The 17,793-nt window shown below is 44.1% G+C and overlaps 1 pseudogene; it reads right to left on the reverse strand.

The window, feature by feature from the left end:
• Positions 1-2,113: 2,113 nt before the first annotated feature.
• On the reverse strand, positions 2,114-3,972 carry LOC142426765 (DNA polymerase iota pseudogene; annotated as a pseudogene).
• Between the last annotated feature and the right edge of the window lie 13,821 nt (positions 3,973-17,793).

Raw genomic sequence — 17,793 nt, forward strand, 5'->3', positions numbered from 1 at the left:
ATCAAGTTGCCACCTGTTGACAGGTAAACACCCCATTCACTTATAAGTCTCAAATTGACAACAGAGTATGTAACTATCACATTATTTTCTAAACATTTACTTTCTATTTAGCCCTTGGTATCAGCTCCTTTTTTTAACCCTCCCTCCTTTCCTCCCACCTTTGCGACCCCTTGATAAATTATAAATTATTATAATGTATATCTTACACTGACCACTGTCCCTCTTCCTCCAAGGTTTCTTCCCCTGTGATAGGTAGGTTTGTTGTGCCAACATGGCCAATGAACACATGTGAGATTGGCTGAAGGGAGGAGAGAGAAAATTTCGGGGCGAGGCTTGCCTCTCTCTTTCTTGCTCTCTGATCATCGGACCAGTGTGCAGCTGCCTTGCTCCTTCTATGCCTCCATTTGCAAGCTACACTACCTGTGGGACACCTAACCCGTGGACTATGTCACTGTAACTTGAGGCTCCTTCAAGACCTGCTTCGCCACGCTACTGGAAGGTACATCTCTTGAGCTGAGGACTGTCGGACCCCGTCATCTGGCTGATTCTTGGTGACCTGCTTGCTGTTTGCTGCCTGTGCCAGGGTATCCTGAATTGCTCCACAGAGGACTACCCCGCAGTCCTCAAGCATTGAAGGACTGACAGTGTACTAGCTGCCTTGTAGAAGTAAGTTGCACTGAGCCATTTGTACTGCTTTATAGATTAGTTAACTTTATTTCTTATGCTATCTGTCTATCCATATAAATATATACAAAATTATTAGTGTCCTGGTTTTTTCCTCTCTCTAGAGAATGCTGTCTAACACACACTCCTTCCTCTCCCTACTTTCCCCCTACCCTCCTAGTAATGCTACTCTCATTTCTGTTCTTGAGGGGTTTATCTGACCTGGGTTCCACGTGTTGTGAGCTTCTATCTGTAGCTGTGTACATTCTCTGGCCCAGCCTACAGTGAAAGTCAGGACTGAGTTCATGATTGGGGGGAGAGGGGGGAAGGAAGCCTCAAAGAACTAGAAGAATATTGTGTGTTGCATTGATGCGATACTTCACCCTGGTTGACTCATCCCTTCCTTGCGACCCTTCTGCAAGGTTGCATTGTCTACAGATGGGATTTGGGTCTCTGCTCCGACCTCCCTCATTCTCAACAATATGTTTGTTTGTTTGTGGTCTTCTTATGCCTGTTACATGATCCCGTAGACACTTCATAATCACACAGGCTGATGTGCTTCCTCCATGTGGGTTTGTTGCTTCTCTACTAGATGGTTGCTTATTTAACTTCAAGCCTTTAAGACCCCAGATGCTACATCTTTTGATAGCCGGGCACCATCTGCTTTCTCCGCCATATTTGCTTATGCACACATTTTGTCTTCAGTGATTGTGCTGAGAATGCGAGCATCACAGAATGCCAGATTGTTAGAACAAACTGCTCTTGCACTGAGGCAGGGCTTGAGCCAAGGCACAAAGTCCGTCCACTTACTGAACGCATTGCCATATGTACATATGCCGATACCTCTATTTTATGAATTCATATATTTGCATAAGTGCATATGTATGTTTATACCTCTATCCATAGCTTTGCTTCCTAGAGCTTTCCTCTGTTACTTTTACCTTCCTCTTTTTCCACTGGCACACTCGCCCTTCTGCCTCTTAGTAATTCCTCTAAGATACCTTGCTGTTGCTCCAGCACCCCTGGGATCTCTATGTCTTCCTCATTGTTGATTTCAATTGTTTAATTGTGATTTTAGTTGTTCCCCAGTCTATGGTGTTGTTTGCTTATTGCTCCCTTCCCCTGCCACCTCCTCCCCCAAGTCCCTCCAGAACCATCGGTTCTGTTGCTTTCTCCTTGGTCTTACTTCCCATGCCTAACTTTTTATTTTTCATACCATGATATTATTTTTTATTGAAAAAAATTAAAATAGCTTTAGAAAAAATAAGAATATTTTATATGATTTCTTCTGTCATAAACTTATGACTAGTACAGGAATTTACTTGTTAACAATTCTGGCTTTATCTAGCACATCTTACATAGGTTTCTACATTATTGAATCGCTATTAATATTTAATATAAAGAACAATATCACTTTGCCTTTTTAAACCGTTCTCTTTTCTGAATGTGCCTATTTACATACAAGTTGGAAATATGACCCTGTTGTCTTCCATTTTGCCAACAGTTCTTGCTGTATTTCTTCAGGCAGTTCATAGAAAACTTCAGGACTGGTATCAGAAGGGAGGGTCATTTTCTCCTCAGCAGAACTTTGATGTCTATTTTCTCCAGACCCTTCACAATGAGAAACGGTTGCTCTGGGTTGCTAATGGCTATCTGCAGTATGACTTTGAAGGAAAAGTTGTTCGCTATTCAAATGTGAAGATGAATGAAAAGCAGATTCAACTAGGTTGGTATTTGAAAAGTGGAGTCTTTGAGATTCTTTAGGTCTCTGGCTCATTTGTCCATTTCCATAATCCTTTTGGCTAGACAGGTGAGAGGAGCTACTGCTGTTTATGCCTGATGTTCCTGGTTCACATGGAGACAGAGGGTCCCTGTTTGCTCCTGGCTAAATGGTTGTTAGGATTGGAGGGAATACCTTGAATTGTTTTTGTAGGGAAGAAGATAATATTCCTCTAGAAGGATGCAATGGATGACTAGAACTTCTTGGCCCTTGACATTTTTCTCTGGATTTCCCAGAAAGACTTTCCTCTTGAATGTCTACTGGAAGCTGCTTAAAAACATCTTGGTCAACACCCTCAGGAAGTGAGTTGAGTGCGAGCACATGGGTGAGAGAAAGTGATATTCTCTAGCACAGACTCTGCAGGTCTTTAACTTTTGATGCTTCCACTTGGTAGAAAATCTTGGTTTCCTTGTCTTAGGAAAAATCTTCCAAGTGAGTGTCTTTCATTTTAAAAGCACATTTGCAAGAGCATGAAGTTGATCTTGATGGTGCGAAGTAAGTCAATAGGTCCTTTCTTGGCAGTATTTGGTGCTTTACAATTGCAGAAGCACACACTTAGAAGGGTAAGGTGAAATGGCATCTTCACATTCACCATATTTTGAAAAAGTTTCATCAGGATATCAGTCATTGATGTTATCACATCATAGTTCCCTGTCCCTAACTTGTGAAGTATATGGGATGGGATAGGCCACTGCCGACTTTCATGGCTATAGTGCTTCTACAATGAATAGCGGCGGATGATGAGTCTCATTGTTTGTGGCTTCCTCCCATTGTGGTAAACTCTGTTCAAAAGACTACCAAGGAGTTCTGTGATCTCTGTTTTAGCTTCATCTTCTGAGGACCACTTTTTAAATGAATCTTTTTCCCTGAAGGACTGATGGGGGTCACAGGAGAATGATCCTCTCCAAAACTGAGCTTCTGGATGCGAAGAGCAATGGAAAGTCCCAATTCTTTTTCCAATATTTTGGATCAAAAAGTTTGAAGATCATAAATGCTAGTGATCTCCAGTGCTTCCAGACGTTTGGCAGTTTTATAGCCAATCCCAGGTATTTCCTTTATGTGGTTCAATCTACGAGTGAGAACTTGACAACTTTCAGGTAATAAGACGGTTTGCTGGTTTGGTTTAAAGATGCCAGATACTAATTTCACCAACAGTTTATTAGAAGCCATTCAACACAGCCAGTGAGGCCCAGCTGATGGCGCAGGGCTTCCTACATCTCTGCTGCAATGTTTAGATCCAACAACTAGCCTGATGTGGGAGATGTCATGTAGGTTTAGAGACTGTTGATTGTATACGTGACTAAACACACTCACTGCAGTACACTCATCACTGGGAGCTGTTGTAGTCTCTTCTCAACAATTTCTGTTACATCCACAAAATTTTCATCAAACCCAAATCTCTCAACAACTAGACTAAATTCTGGCAATACCTCTGTGGCCTTATACGACATCTTTCTATAGCAGGTCAAATCTTCCCCATTGACTAACACCAGCTGTGGACACTTCTCTTTTGCTTCTCTGACATTCATAAGTTTCGTAACTCCAAGATGCCTGGCTTCCTAGTTGCAGGTGAACCACCAAATATTTCCAAACCTTGGATGGCTATGATCTTACCAGCCAGGTCTGCGCACAGTGTGGGCGAGGCGAGGTGGGGTGGAGACCTGGTGGGAGGCTAGAGACCCCCATGCCCAACTTCTATAAGTAGGAAAACCAACAATAACGTAGACAATACAAAACCAAACCAAAACCAAAAACATGAAAAAAAATCAGAAAAAGAATATATATATATAACAACTAGCCCAAAAACCCTGAAAAAGCATACATGATTCAAGGTCTATCCACTGACCTTTATGACCATCTCCCAACGGGTCTTGGTTTGGGCGGAGGGCCCTGGGAACTGCCTCGCCTAGCCTGAAGTCTATTTTGAAGTCTATTTTGGGGGCTCCTCAGGGGCATTGTGGCATTGCTTTGCTCCCATTGCTGATGTGTTATGTTCCCTTCCTGGTTCGCCACGCTGTGAGGGGTCAGACTGAACTCACGCCCTGCCATGTGTTCCTAGTATTGTCCTCTATTGTGGTATGCCCCAGGAAGGGGTCATATGTCTCGAGCTGTTGTCAGCCCTATAGTCCTCTCTGTGCCTTAGCAGCTCTGTGCAGGGACATTGTCCTCCAGGCGTGGGGCTTATATGGGGTCTAGAACCTCACACTCTCTTTTTCCTTCTTGGTTTGCTTTCATGTAGTCATGGCATGCTGGCCCCTCTCCAGAACCTATAGGTTTAGTATTGTCCTCTGTAACACACTCTTCTAGGGAGGGGGTCAGTTTAGTTCTGATTGGGGCCAGCCCTGTAGCCCACGTTGTTCATGTGTTGCTTCTTGTGGTTACATTGCCCTCGAGGTTTGGTACACTGTGGTCAGGTCTGCATGCACACTCCCAATTCTATGGATAAGTAACCAATAGTCTCCACAAGGGTGGGTTAGTGCCCTGCTCCCCCAGTGCTATCACCTCTCCCCCCCTACCCCTTTTCTGCCTCCACCTTCCCCCCTTTCCCCTTCATGTTGGAATGACATGTACCTCCTTGGGTTTGGCCTGTCCCACCTGACTGCCTATATCTCAACCTGTATAGTGTGAGACAAGTGGCTTTTCCTCTGTGCTTACTGTGCTGATTATACTTACCTCAGTGGACTCATGTTGTACTTGTCCTTTTGTGATTGGCTAACTTCGCTTAGCATGATTTTCTCCAACTCTTCCCATGAGACGATGTGCCTCATGCGATCATCACTGCTTTCTCCCCTTTTCCTTTTTTCCTTTTTGCATTAGTGCGTTTTAATGATGGGTAGGATTCCATTGTCTGCATTTGTCAGTTTTCTAATCCACTCATCGATCGATGGAAATTTAGGTTGTCTCCAATTCTTTGCGACTGTGAATTGCGCTGAATTAAACAATGGAGCACAGATGGCTGGTGCTGGTCTATTTCTTACCTCTTCTGGGTATATGTTGGCTGTTTGCTTTTCGTAGATAACTCGCATTGAGTTGAGAGTTTTTCCTTCCATTCCTATCTTCTTGAGTGTCTTAATTAGGAATTGGGAGTTGGATGTTGTCAACTGCTTTTTGTGCATCTATTGATACTATGTGATTTTTATCCTTTTTAAAAAAATCAATGAGTTAGTTTATTGTGCCAACCTGGCCAATAAACACATGTGGGATTAATTAAAAGGTGGAGGGATAAATGGCTTGGTGAGCCTCACCTTTCTAGTTCTTGGGTTTCTTGGTTTCTGATTGTCGGACCAGGGTGCAGCTGTCTTAGCCAGTTCCCTGCTTTAGCTGGCAAGGCTCACTTCCTGCAAGATATCTCTGAGGAGAAGCCACATGGACCTACCCCAATGCAACCGTGGTTTCTGGAGCAGCCGTGTGGAGACCCCTGCCAGCGCTGAGATGCTTACACATTCACTGATTCGGCTTTCCTCCTACACTCGGCATAATACTGTCTGTTTTGTGAGATGGAGGTGCACTTTGTGGACTGGTGTTGGACATATGGATTAATGTTGGACTTGAGGGCTTGGGCAGCACTGGGTTGGGATGTTTTCTGGATGTGCACTTAACCTTTATATAAAATTCTCTCTTATACATGAGTTTCTGTGGATTTGTTTCTCTAAAGTACCCAGACTAACACAATTAATGTGGCGAATAAGGTCTATGGATTTTCTAATGTTGAACCATCCCTGAGTCCCTGGAATGAATCCCACCTCATCATGATGGATGACATGTTTTATATACTTTTGCATTCTATTGGTCAATATTGTGTTAAGGATTTTTGTATCTATGTTCATTAGAAATATCAGTCTGTAGTTCTCTATTCCTGTGGGATCTTTACCCTGTTTGGGGTTAGTGTCAGCTCTTCCCTGAATGCTTGATAGAATTCTCCTGTGAACCATGTGATCTGTGAGCCTTGTTCATTGGTAAGTTTCTTGATAACTATATCTATTTCTTCTTTTTCTATGAGTCTGTTGAGGTTCCTGACCTCTATATAGGATAATATAGGGAAGGATTATTTTTCCACAATGTGGAAATGTCTTCTTTATGGTATCTCCTGATAAGTCTGAGCACCCTTACCTGATTACCCTTATATGTGAGCACCTTTTTTTTCTCTTGCTGCTCTTAAATTTTCCTCAAAGTTGGATAATTCAATTATTATGTGCCTCGGGGAGTTCTTCCTGGGGTTTAGTCTATTGGTGTTCTCTCTGCTTCCGTTATGCATGTCTGGTTCTCATTCATTAAGGTGGGGAAGTTTGCTTCCAGAAATTTTATCCCCAATTTATCTATTGACTTCTTTGTTGTGTGTTGTTCTGGTAGATCAATTATTCGAATATTGTTCCTTTTCAAAGCCACTGTCATTGACCTCAGGTTTTCTTCCTCCCCTTTGATTATCTTGTTTGCCTGTCTTTCCTGTTTGTTGAAGTCTGCCTGAATGTTCTTGAGGTTGCTGGTACGATTCTCTGCATTTTCTACTCTGTTGGTGGGGGTCTATCATCTTGTTTTGCTTCTGTTACCTCATCCATTAGTCCCTGTATTTCCCTTTGGTGCGTGGACTTCATCCTCCATCGTAGACTTTTATCCTATCATGGACTTCATCTCCTCTATCACTGCATCCTTATTTTGTGTTGCTTCCTGTATTGCTCCAAGCAGCATTCTGAAGATTTCTTTTTGTGACAGATCATTGTCTGATTCTTCTATTAGCGTCATTAGGTTTACCATGTCTTCCACTATTGAGTTTTGTTTTTCCTGTTTTCTTGTTGAGGGTGCTGAATTATGTTGCTGTTTTGTGTCATTTTGGAAGAACTGGGAGCCATGTTTCTGGAGACCAAGGGGCCTGAGCTCTTTCTCTGTGTGACTGGTAAGAGTGTTTTTGAGGACTGCATGTGGCATATTATGATGCTGGGTCAGACTACTATGTAGGTAGTGGGGGGCCTTGGAGTCTGGGCTGAGGCAGGTGACTATAGGTTTGCCACTGACTGGGTGGGGGCGGGACTGCAGCACAGACATGGGCCTCTTCTGGACTGTCAATCCACAATTTGCAGATTTTCAGAGGCTCTCTGTGGAGCCCAGAACTGGTATAGCCAGTTTTTGGCTTGTGCCATGCCTATCAGAACTTGTTGGCTTTTACTGTTTTATTATATTAAAATCCGAGGCTGTGCTCTGGAGATTAGAGTTGTGTGTTAATGTTATGCTAAAGGACAGAATTCTGGCAGCTTACATTCAAAGCTACACAAAGGACCACAGCCTGGAATTGAAAGCGGTTTTTCGTCTGCTCGTTTGTTTGTTTGTTTGTTTTAACCCTGCCCCCCAATGTAAATAATGGACTTGTGTGGTGCCCTGGTATGGGGGGGGGGGGCAGCACTATCCTCTGGGAAGGGGACTGGATTAGAGAGTGGATTTGGAGCTGACGAACTGAATTCTCCCCCAGCTGCCGTCTTGTATCACTCCCATCTCTATCCTTCACAAAACCGCAGGTTGTGCTCTGGGAAACTGCATTCTGTCACAGGTAAATATCCCAGTGGCTCTTCAATTATTGCAAATTATTATCTAATTATTTATTGTTACCCACGCTGGCAGGCATAGAGCTGGGTAGAGGAGGAAAAGGGGCGGCTGATGTAGTCAATCCATTCCTGGACTGCAGGAGCAGGATTGTGGCTAGTTCCTGGAGGTTCTCTGGAAATGAGATTATGAGCACTTTTAGGCAGCCACCTGGAGAAATTACTGCTCACCGCAGGTCTCATGTTTTGAGCACAGGAAGGGATGGTGGATGGCATACTGCTAGAGCTGGCAAGGGATGATTGGAGTCCGTGGACAGATGCAATGAATTTAGAGCATTTTAATGAGTTCTCAAGTAGCTTCATGGGTGAACATCGCAAGGGCAGGTCTGAACCAAACCCTAGGACAATGGATTTGTTTTTAGCATCCAGCCTCCCAGTATTGGCCTCTTTGCCTCTTAATTTTCTGGCCTAGCAACAGGTCCACCAGGAGGGTGATCCTAGCTCTGTAGTGCCTTTTTTAAAAATAAATCATTTATTGGGGCTTATACAACTCTTATCACAATCCATACATACATCTATTGAGTAAAGCACCCTTATACATTCATTGCTCTCGTCATTCTCAAAATTCGTCTTCCACTTGGGTTCCTGGAATCAGCTCAGTTTCCTTCCCCTCCTTCCCCACACCCCTTCCCTCATGAACCCTTAATAATTTATAAATTATTATTTTATCTTATCTTACACTGCCCAGCGTCTCCCCTCACCCACCTTCCTGTTGCCCATCCCCCAGAGAGGAGGTTACATGTAGATCCCTGAGATCGGTTCCCCCTTTCTACACTCCCTTCCCTCCCGGTATCGCCACTCTCACCGCTGGTCCTGAGGGTTCATCCATCCTAGATTACCTGTGTTTCCAGATGCCAACTGCACCACTGTGCATCCTCTGGTCTAACCAGGTCCACAAGGTAGAATTGGGATCATGATAATTGGGCGGGGGGGGGGGGGAGAAAGCATTCAAGAACTAGAAGAAGGTTTTGAGTTTCATTGTTGCTACACTGAACCCTGAGTGACTCATCTCCTCCCCACTGCCGCTCTGCAAGGGATGTCCAGCTGTCTACAGATGGGCATTGGGTCCCCATCACGCACTACCCTCATTCACGGTGATGTGATTTACCCCCCCCTGCCTTTGTTGTTTGAAACCTGGTCCCCTCGGCCCTTCATGATCACACATGTTGGTGGGCTTTGTTGTTTCTGGGCTAGATGGCCGCTTGTTTACTTTCAAGCCTTTAAGTCCCCAGACACCATATCTCTCAATAGTTGGGCACTATCAACCTTCTTCACGACACTTGCTTATGCACACATTCATCTTCAGCGTTTATGTGAGGAAGGTGATCACACAATGATGGTTTTTGTTCTTTGGTGTCTGCTACCTGGACCGTTCAACACCTTGTATTCACTTAGGCTGTGTGCTTCTTCTCTGTGAGTTTTGTTGCTTCCAAATTAGATGGCCGCTTGTTTGCCTTCAAGCCTTTAAGACCCCAGACGCTATATCTTTTTGATAGCTGGGCACCATCAGTTTTCTTCACCACTCTTGCTTATGCACACATCTGTTTTCAGTGATCATGTCAGGAAGGTAGGTATCATGGAATGTTCATTTAGCTGAGCAAGGTGCTATTATATTGAGGGAGTGTGCATGAGGAGGCCCAATGTCCACCTGCTACCTTACTACTGAACCTATAAATATATACACATAGGTCTATTTCCCATATAATCATAAATATATTTACATATGTACATGTTTGTATTTAGGTTTCTATGTATGCCCTTTGCTTCCTAATCCTTGCCTCTATTTCCTTACGCTTTCCTCCTGTCCCACTACCATGTAGCCTTCATTCTGGTTTCAGTAATTCCTCTCAGTTATCTTGCCCTTGGTCACTCTCTACCAGTCCTCCCATCCCCTTCTTCCACTGGTTTTGAACCACTCATTTTTCCCTTGTCCCTGTGTTGTCCAACACCTCCTCCCTTCCCCTACCTCCCACACTCTCATGTCCGTCCGGGACCGTTGGTCCCATTATTTTCTTCTCACATTGTTTGTCCAGCTGTAGTGCCTTTTTATATGCAATATTGTAAATGGAAAAAGCATGCTTTCTAAGACCATGTGAAATACAATCCAATTCTAATGAACTAATAACACGCTGACTGTTGTTGACATGTGTTCTTCCGAAGGGCTCCCAAATATATTCTCTGAGTCAGTCACTAGGCTGTTGGATTATATGTCTTTTAGAATTCACTGACCCTTCCTTCCTTTCGATCTAGTTGTGGAGCACTGTGAGCAGGATCAAATAGAAAGAAGGGCCTGGACAGAGAGGGGGCAGGGCTACAGAACATAATTCAAAGTCTGATAAAGAGTGGTTCAACCCCCCGAAAACTGTCACCCTTAACCCCCCTTCAAACCTGGAACTGAACCCACCCCCTGCCTATCCACCAGGCTTCTAAAGCAAGAAACAGCACCAGGGAGGACCCTGAACCTCAGAACAATCCCCCAGAGGAGACCTGGGGAGGGAAGGGGTAGCAAAGGCACAAATAACTGGGAAGAGGGTTGCTGCCTTGGGATTTCAGCCAATGTCACAAAACAATATGTACATGAGTGAATTTCTTGAATGGGAAACTAATTTTTCTCTGTAAAGTTTTACCCAAGCCATGATATCAGGGGCTAGGAGTTGGGCAGGGCTCATCCATTCAATCATATATTTAACCATACAGTAAACACGTATCATGAACCTGAAGAACTGAGTATGAGGTTAAGCAAACTGACCCTTATATTGGATTTCCTGGGTGTGACTGTATCCCATGGGGTTCTGTCACCTTGTACAGGTTTCCTCTTCCCCTTAACATGAACTACTCAGGTATTTTCCCTTAACACGAGAGGAGGAACTGAGGCCCAGCTGTGAGAAAGGCTGCTTTCAAGGGGTCTCTGGCTGGGGAGGCTAAATGCCCAATTTAGAACCTTACTAGGTGTGGCCATGCGCCTAAGGGCATGCGAAATATACTGGGTAGAGGGAACCGAATGGAGTGGATTAGTGGGTAGACCTGGAACCAGACTCCTTGGATACAAATCCTGAGTCTGCCCCTGTGTTAGTCTGGGCACTTTAGAAAAAGCAAATTCACAGAAACTCATGTATAAGAGAGAGTTTTCTATAAAGGTTAAGTGCACATCCAGAAAACATCCTAGCCCAGTGCTGCCCAAGCCCAGAAGTCCAACATTAACCCATTAACCCATATGTCCAACACCAATCCACAAAGTCCTCCTCCATCTCACAAAACACACACCATGACACCGACTGCAGGAGGAAAGCTGAATCAGTGAATGTGTAAGCATCTCAGTGCTGGCAGGGGTCTCCACATGACTTCTCCAGTACCCAGGGCTGCACCAGGGTATGTCCATGTGGCTTCTCCTCAGGGATGTCTTGCAGGAAGTGAGCCTTGCCAGCTACAGCAGGGAACTGGCTAAGGCAGCTGCACCCGGTTCCGACCATCACAAAGCAAGAGACCCAAGAACTAGAAAGGCGAGGCTCACGGAGCCATTTATCCCTCTGCCCTTCAATTAACCCCACATGTGTTTATCGGCCAGGTTGGCACAATACATTTTAGCTATATCAGCCCCCCATAGCTGAGTAATCATACATAAACTACTCAATGTCTCTGTGAATTATAGGACTTTTTGTCGAGATTAAATCCATAAAAATAATAAGTGCAAAATATTTAGAACAGTACCTGGCACACACCAACCTTCTGTATGTGCTTATTCACTGCCATCATTCGGATTCCAACTCACAGTGACCGAGTAGGACAGAGTAGAACTGTCCCTCTGGGTTCTGAAACTGTGAATCTTTATGGAACCAGAAAGCTTCATTCTTTTTCTTCAGGGTGGCTGGTGGTTTTGAACCACTGATTTGAAGTTGGCAGCCCATGGCATAGCCTGGTCTGCCACCATGACTCCTATATGTTATTGTCAAGGCACTAGGGATTAAATGGCAGCCTCAGTGGCGCAGTGGTTACATGCTCTGCTGCATTCCAAAAGGTCAACAGTTCAAATCCACCAGCTGCTCCTCTGAAGAAAGATGGTACTTTCTACTCCAGTAAACAGTCACAGGCTCAGAAACTCACAAGGGCAGTTCTACCTCGTCCTATAGGGTCAATATAACCCAGCATTGACTCAATGTGAGGTTTTTGTGGGGTTTTTTGAGGGATAAATAAAGCGCCCTTGCGCCATTATTGGGTTGTGCTATGGGCTGCTAACTTCAACATCAGTAGTTCATATCTACCAGTTGCTCTGAAGGAAAAAGATGAGGCTTTTTCTACTTCTGTAAAGATTTACAGTCTCAGAAACCTAGTTCTGCTCTGTCTTATAGGGTCACTTTGAGTTAAAATCAGTTCTACGAAAGTGAGTTTGGTTTGTTTGTTTTGAGGGATCAAAGGGAATCCCCAGTAGTAAAAGTCCTGGTGGCATAGTAGTTATGCACTGGGCTGCAAACCACAAGCTCAGCAGTTCAAAATCATTAGTCATCTCCGAGGGAGAAAGACAGGTTTTATTCCCGTGAAGAGTTAAAGTCTCAGAATTTCACAGGGTCAGTTGCAATGAGTCAGAATTGACTTGATAGTGAGTTTGGTTTTTTGTTTTTGTTTTTGTAGTCCAAGCAACTAATAAGTACAGCTGCTAACACAAATTTGGAGAGTCAAACCCACACAACCATATCTCGAAGAAAAGACCTGGTGATCTACTTCCAAAAAGTCAACCACTAAAGACCTTGTGAAACACAATTCTACGTGAATACACATGGAGTTGTCATGGGTTGAATACGCATGGAGTTGTCATGGTTTGAATACACATGGAGTTGTCATGGGTCAGAGTGGTTTTTTGGCAACTGCTTTTTGTTGTTGTTGTTGTTGTTGTTGTTGCTCCCACCCTACCCACAGGGTATAAAGAGTAGAGAGGAGAATATTTTCTTTCTGAAGGAACTTAGAGTATAACCAAAGGTCACTGCTACTGAGCCGATTTCAACTCAGAGTGACACTGTAGGTCAGAGTAGAACTGCTTCTTAGGATTTCGGAACCTGTCGGTTTTCCCAGAAGCAGACAGCTTACTTTCTCTGCCTTGGGGTAGGGGTTGTTGTTATCTTAGGTGCCGTCAAGTTGGTTCCAGCCAAAAGCAATGAGCCGCTGCACAACAGAAGAAAACACTGCTCAGTCTTGTGCCGTCCTCACAATTGTTTCTATGCATGAGGCCATTGTTACAGCCACTGTATCAGCCCATCTCCTTGAGGACTTTCCTCTTTTTCACTGCCCCTTCACGTTACCAAGCATGATGTCCTTATTCAGGGACTGCTCTCTCCTCACAACATGGCCAAAGTATGTAAGAAGAAGCCTCAGCATCCTTGCCTTTAAGGAGCATTTCTTCCAAGACAGGCTAGTGTGTCCTTTCGGGACTCTATAGTACTTTCAATATTCTTCAACGGCTATTAAAATGCATAGATTCTTCTTTGGCTTTCCTTATTCGATGTCTAACTTTCATATTCATAAAAGGCAATAGAAAATATCATGGCTCTGGCAGACTCACCTTAGTCCTCAAAGTAACATCCTTGCTTTTCAATCTTCTAACAAAGCTTTGTGCAGCAGATTTACTTAATGAAAGATACCTTTTGATCTCTTGACAGCTGCTTCCGTGAACATTGATGGTGGGGTGAAGCAGGACAAAACCCTTGACAACATCAACTTCACTATTGGTCCAGTGTTTGGATTCTGGTCGTTTTTACATTGAGTCATAATCCACACTAAGGTCAAGGCTGTGGCTCTTGATTTTCACAGCAAGTGCTTCAGGTCCTGCTCACTTTCAGCAAGCAAGGTTGTGCACTCTCTTCATAAGCCTCCCTCCAACCCTGATGCCAAATGAATTCTTCCCATAATCTAAGTTCTTCTATGAGTTTCTCAGCATACAGACTGAATAAGTATAGTGAGAGGATACAACCCTAACATACACCTTTCTGATTTTAAACCATGCGTATACCCTTGTTCAGCTCAAACAACTGCCTCTTGATCTGTGTACAAATTCTGCATGAGCACAGTGAAGTAGAGCAGCTGGTGGGTTTGATATTGGGACCTGGTAGTTAGCAGCCTGGGGCTTTAGTCACTGCACCACCGGGACTCCTTAATTCATAGCATAATGGAGAATAAAAAATGTTAAAAACCCACTGCCATCAAATATAACTCATAGCAACCCTATAGAGCAGAGCAGAACTGCCTCCCAGGGTTTCCAACATTACAAATGTTTACAAAAGCCTTTCTTCTGCAGAGTGTATGGTGGGTTTGGTTAACAGCCAAGCCTTTAACAACCAGGCCATCAGTGAAGAATAAAGAAAATGACTCAGGGTGTCATGAAGGCAAGGAAGAGGGTCCTCTGAGGAGGCCGGTGTATCAGAGTTGCTGCCCAGCAGAAAGTTCTAGTAGTGGAGACCTGGAGACCAAGTTCAATCCAGCTCCCTAGAGAGAATAAAGTAGAGGAAGTCCCCTGAGTCAAAGACAAATGTGGCTCTGAAATAGTCTGGTTACTTTCAGGAACAGGGAGAAAAGTCAGAGAAATACTTGGCACTTAGCTGGACACACAGGGCTATTGTAATTTAGTTGACTTTCTGCTTAGTAGCTCATGCTGCCTAGAACGCTTTTGCCCTGCTGTTTGCCTGGACAAGCTCCACTCCCCCAACAGGTGTCAGCCTATAGGTGAATTCCTCCTGGATGTCTTCCAGGAGCTCCACCTCCCCACAGAGGTTTGGGCATGCTTATTACAAGTGCTCCTTTCATACTTTAATTACTTGATTGCTGCTCTTCCCCACCAAGATAAAAGCTTGTACGCAGTCACATTTTTCTAGCACAGGTTTGCCAAATAGATACCAACTAGTATAGGCTGGCCACCGTGAGTCTGAAGAACTCATCGGCAGTGCGTTTCAGCAGTGCCTGCTCGTGTCACGGGAGTGTTGGTGGCATAGTGGTTAAGTACTCCGCTGCTAACCTTCTGGTTAAGGGACTGGACCTCCCAGTAGCTGCTCTGTGGGAGAAAAGGTGTGTCCATCTGCTCCCATAAAGATTACAGACTAGAAAACCCGATGAGACACTTCTGTTCTGCCTTATAGGGTTGCTATGAGCTGGAACCCACTCAATGGCGTACAACAACAATGCCCATGTTACAGATGATATAATGGGATCAGGAGAAGGTCCCAGGGCTTCACAAGGACAGAGAACTAGAATTTTCATGCAGATTCTTGAATTCTATGTTCAATGCATCTATGTTCAGTGCTGGTTTCAACTCACAAAAACCCTGTGTACAGCAGAAATGCCCGATCCTACGTCATCCTCACAATTGTTGCAGCCACCAGGTCAATCCATCCCACTGAGGTTTTACCTCTGTGTTGCTAACCCTCTACTTTACCAAGCACGACATCTTCTGCAGAGATTGGTTCCTCCTGAAAACATATCCAAAGTAATTCTGACCAAGTCTCACCACCCTCCCTTGTAAGGGGCATTCTGACAGCCATTCCTCCAAGACAGATTTGTTTGTTCTTCTGAAATTCCATGGTACTGTCAGTATTCTTTGCCAACACCATAATTAAAATGCATCGGTTCTTCTCTGGTCTTTCTTATTGCCTCCATAAGCATATGAAGCTATGCTATTGAAGCTATTGAATATGACACCATTGGGTCCATGGGCTCTAGCCACCATAAAGACTGTGAAGCAGGGATACACCCAGACCAGCCTGAGCTGCAGCTCCACAACTCCCTTGGTAAGGGCTATGCCAGGATGCAATGGTGAAAGACAAAGCTAGTCTCTGAACAGCTGGGCCTACACTTTTTGATGGCTGGATGGGTCCTGGGGATCATGACACGTCCAGGTGATTCCCACCTCTGAAACTGCCCACCCCGTGCCTCCCTGACAGTTAGGTGAGTGTGAGAGCGAGGTTAGAGACTTGTCACTGGCTCCCAAAGGCTTGTGTTTGGATTGCCTCACATTTACCTCTTGCCTACAAAGGCAGAAAGTGTCTTTGCCCAGGATCCATCATGAATTCTTAATTATCCATCTTTGAAAGATAGTCATGGCCCTAACTGCATGCATGAAACTTATCAGGGGTCCAGTTGATAGGACCACATGGTCTGGGACCAATAGAGAAGCATCTTGATATACTTTCCTCATTTTCTACCTAAGATCTTTAACTTGATGTGTAAGAATGGTTTCTAACGGAAGGACAAACACTAGATAATGCCCTGGTGGCATAATGGGTTACATTTGGGGTTGCTAACCACAAGGTCATCAGTTTTAAACCACCAGCCACTCTAAGGGAGAAAGATGAGGCTTTCTATTCCTGTAAAGAGTTACAATCTCAGAAACCCAGAGGGGCAGTTCTCCTCTGTCTTACAGGATCACTATGAGTCGGATTGACTGGATGGCAGTGATGGATGCAATGTAATGTCATCACCTTCCATAACATAAGATGGTCAATCAGTCAGTTGAAAGGGGGATTGCTTTGGATTGTGGTCTACTGCTGGGTTATAAATAAATATTTTGGCAGAACTCTCTCTCTCTCCACTCAGCACTCTTCTTGACTGGTACCTGTCCTATAGATCTCAGGATTCAATCCTACGGGAGTCTCTAGCCTGCCTCCTGACCTATAGACTCTGACCTTGCCAGCTTCCACAATCCTGTAAGCCAATCCTCTGAAGTAAATCCCTCTGCATGTACCCACCTCGGTCTTTTATCCATTTTTCTGTGCCCACAGATCATAATCCCGTATTTTCCCAAGAGCCCACAGTCATTAAACATTAAACCCCTGCCCCTACCCCTTACTCCCATCTTCCTTAATCCCTTTGGTTCTTTTTAAACTCTAGTTCCCATTTACCTAGTAACACATTAACTTAGCTTTCATGTACTTATCTAATCTCATTTCCTGCTTTCCGCATCATGGTATCATCTCTGTTGTTCACGGGGACTGCCTTCACTATACACAACCCACCCCGGATGCAGCCTCAGCCTTTCTTTTCTGGGCACTTTGGGGTTCTATTAATATATATAAGGGGGCACCCAAATAAACTGGAATTTTCCCCAAAGCTATGTATCTACTTCTTTTTTAACTAAACAACCATGTCACCTTCAAAATACTCTCCATTATGCGTAACACGTTTTCCAAATCTGCAATTCTATTCTTGGAAACATTTTTTCCAAACTCATCTCTTTAGATAGCTAACAGCACAACACTTCCCTCATTTTTTCCCCCTTCAAGTCGTCTATGTCCTCCCATCGCTGTTCTTTCATGTCCCTCTTTATTCACGGAAACAAAAAGAAGGGGGATGGAGCGAGGTCAGGTAAATAAGGTGTGTGAGGCAAGAGAGGCACGTTGGTTTTTGGTTTTGTCCAAAACTGGTGTACTGAGAAGGCTGTGTGACCAGGTACACTCTCACGGTGGCAAAATCAGTCCCCCATCTGTCACAAATCAGGCCCCTTTTTTTGGTCACACACTGTTTCTTAATCTTTTCAGAACCTCTAAGTAGAAAGCTTGATTAACAGTCTGACCTGGCAGAATGAACTCCAATGCACTATCGTCTTCACATCAAAAAACCCAAAAAAACATCATCTTGATCTTTGATTTCACTTGAGGAGATTTTTAGGGGTGAGATCATGATGGTGTCTTCTAATGGTTTGATTGATGTTTGCTTTCAAGGTCATAAGAATAGTACCAAGTCTTGTCACCAGTAATGACCTTGGGGAAAAAAAACCTGGGTCAC

Source organism: Tenrec ecaudatus, chromosome 14, assembly GCF_050624435.1.
Source record: "Tenrec ecaudatus isolate mTenEca1 chromosome 14, mTenEca1.hap1, whole genome shotgun sequence".
Lineage (NCBI taxonomy): Eukaryota > Metazoa > Chordata > Mammalia > Afrosoricida > Tenrecidae > Tenrec > Tenrec ecaudatus.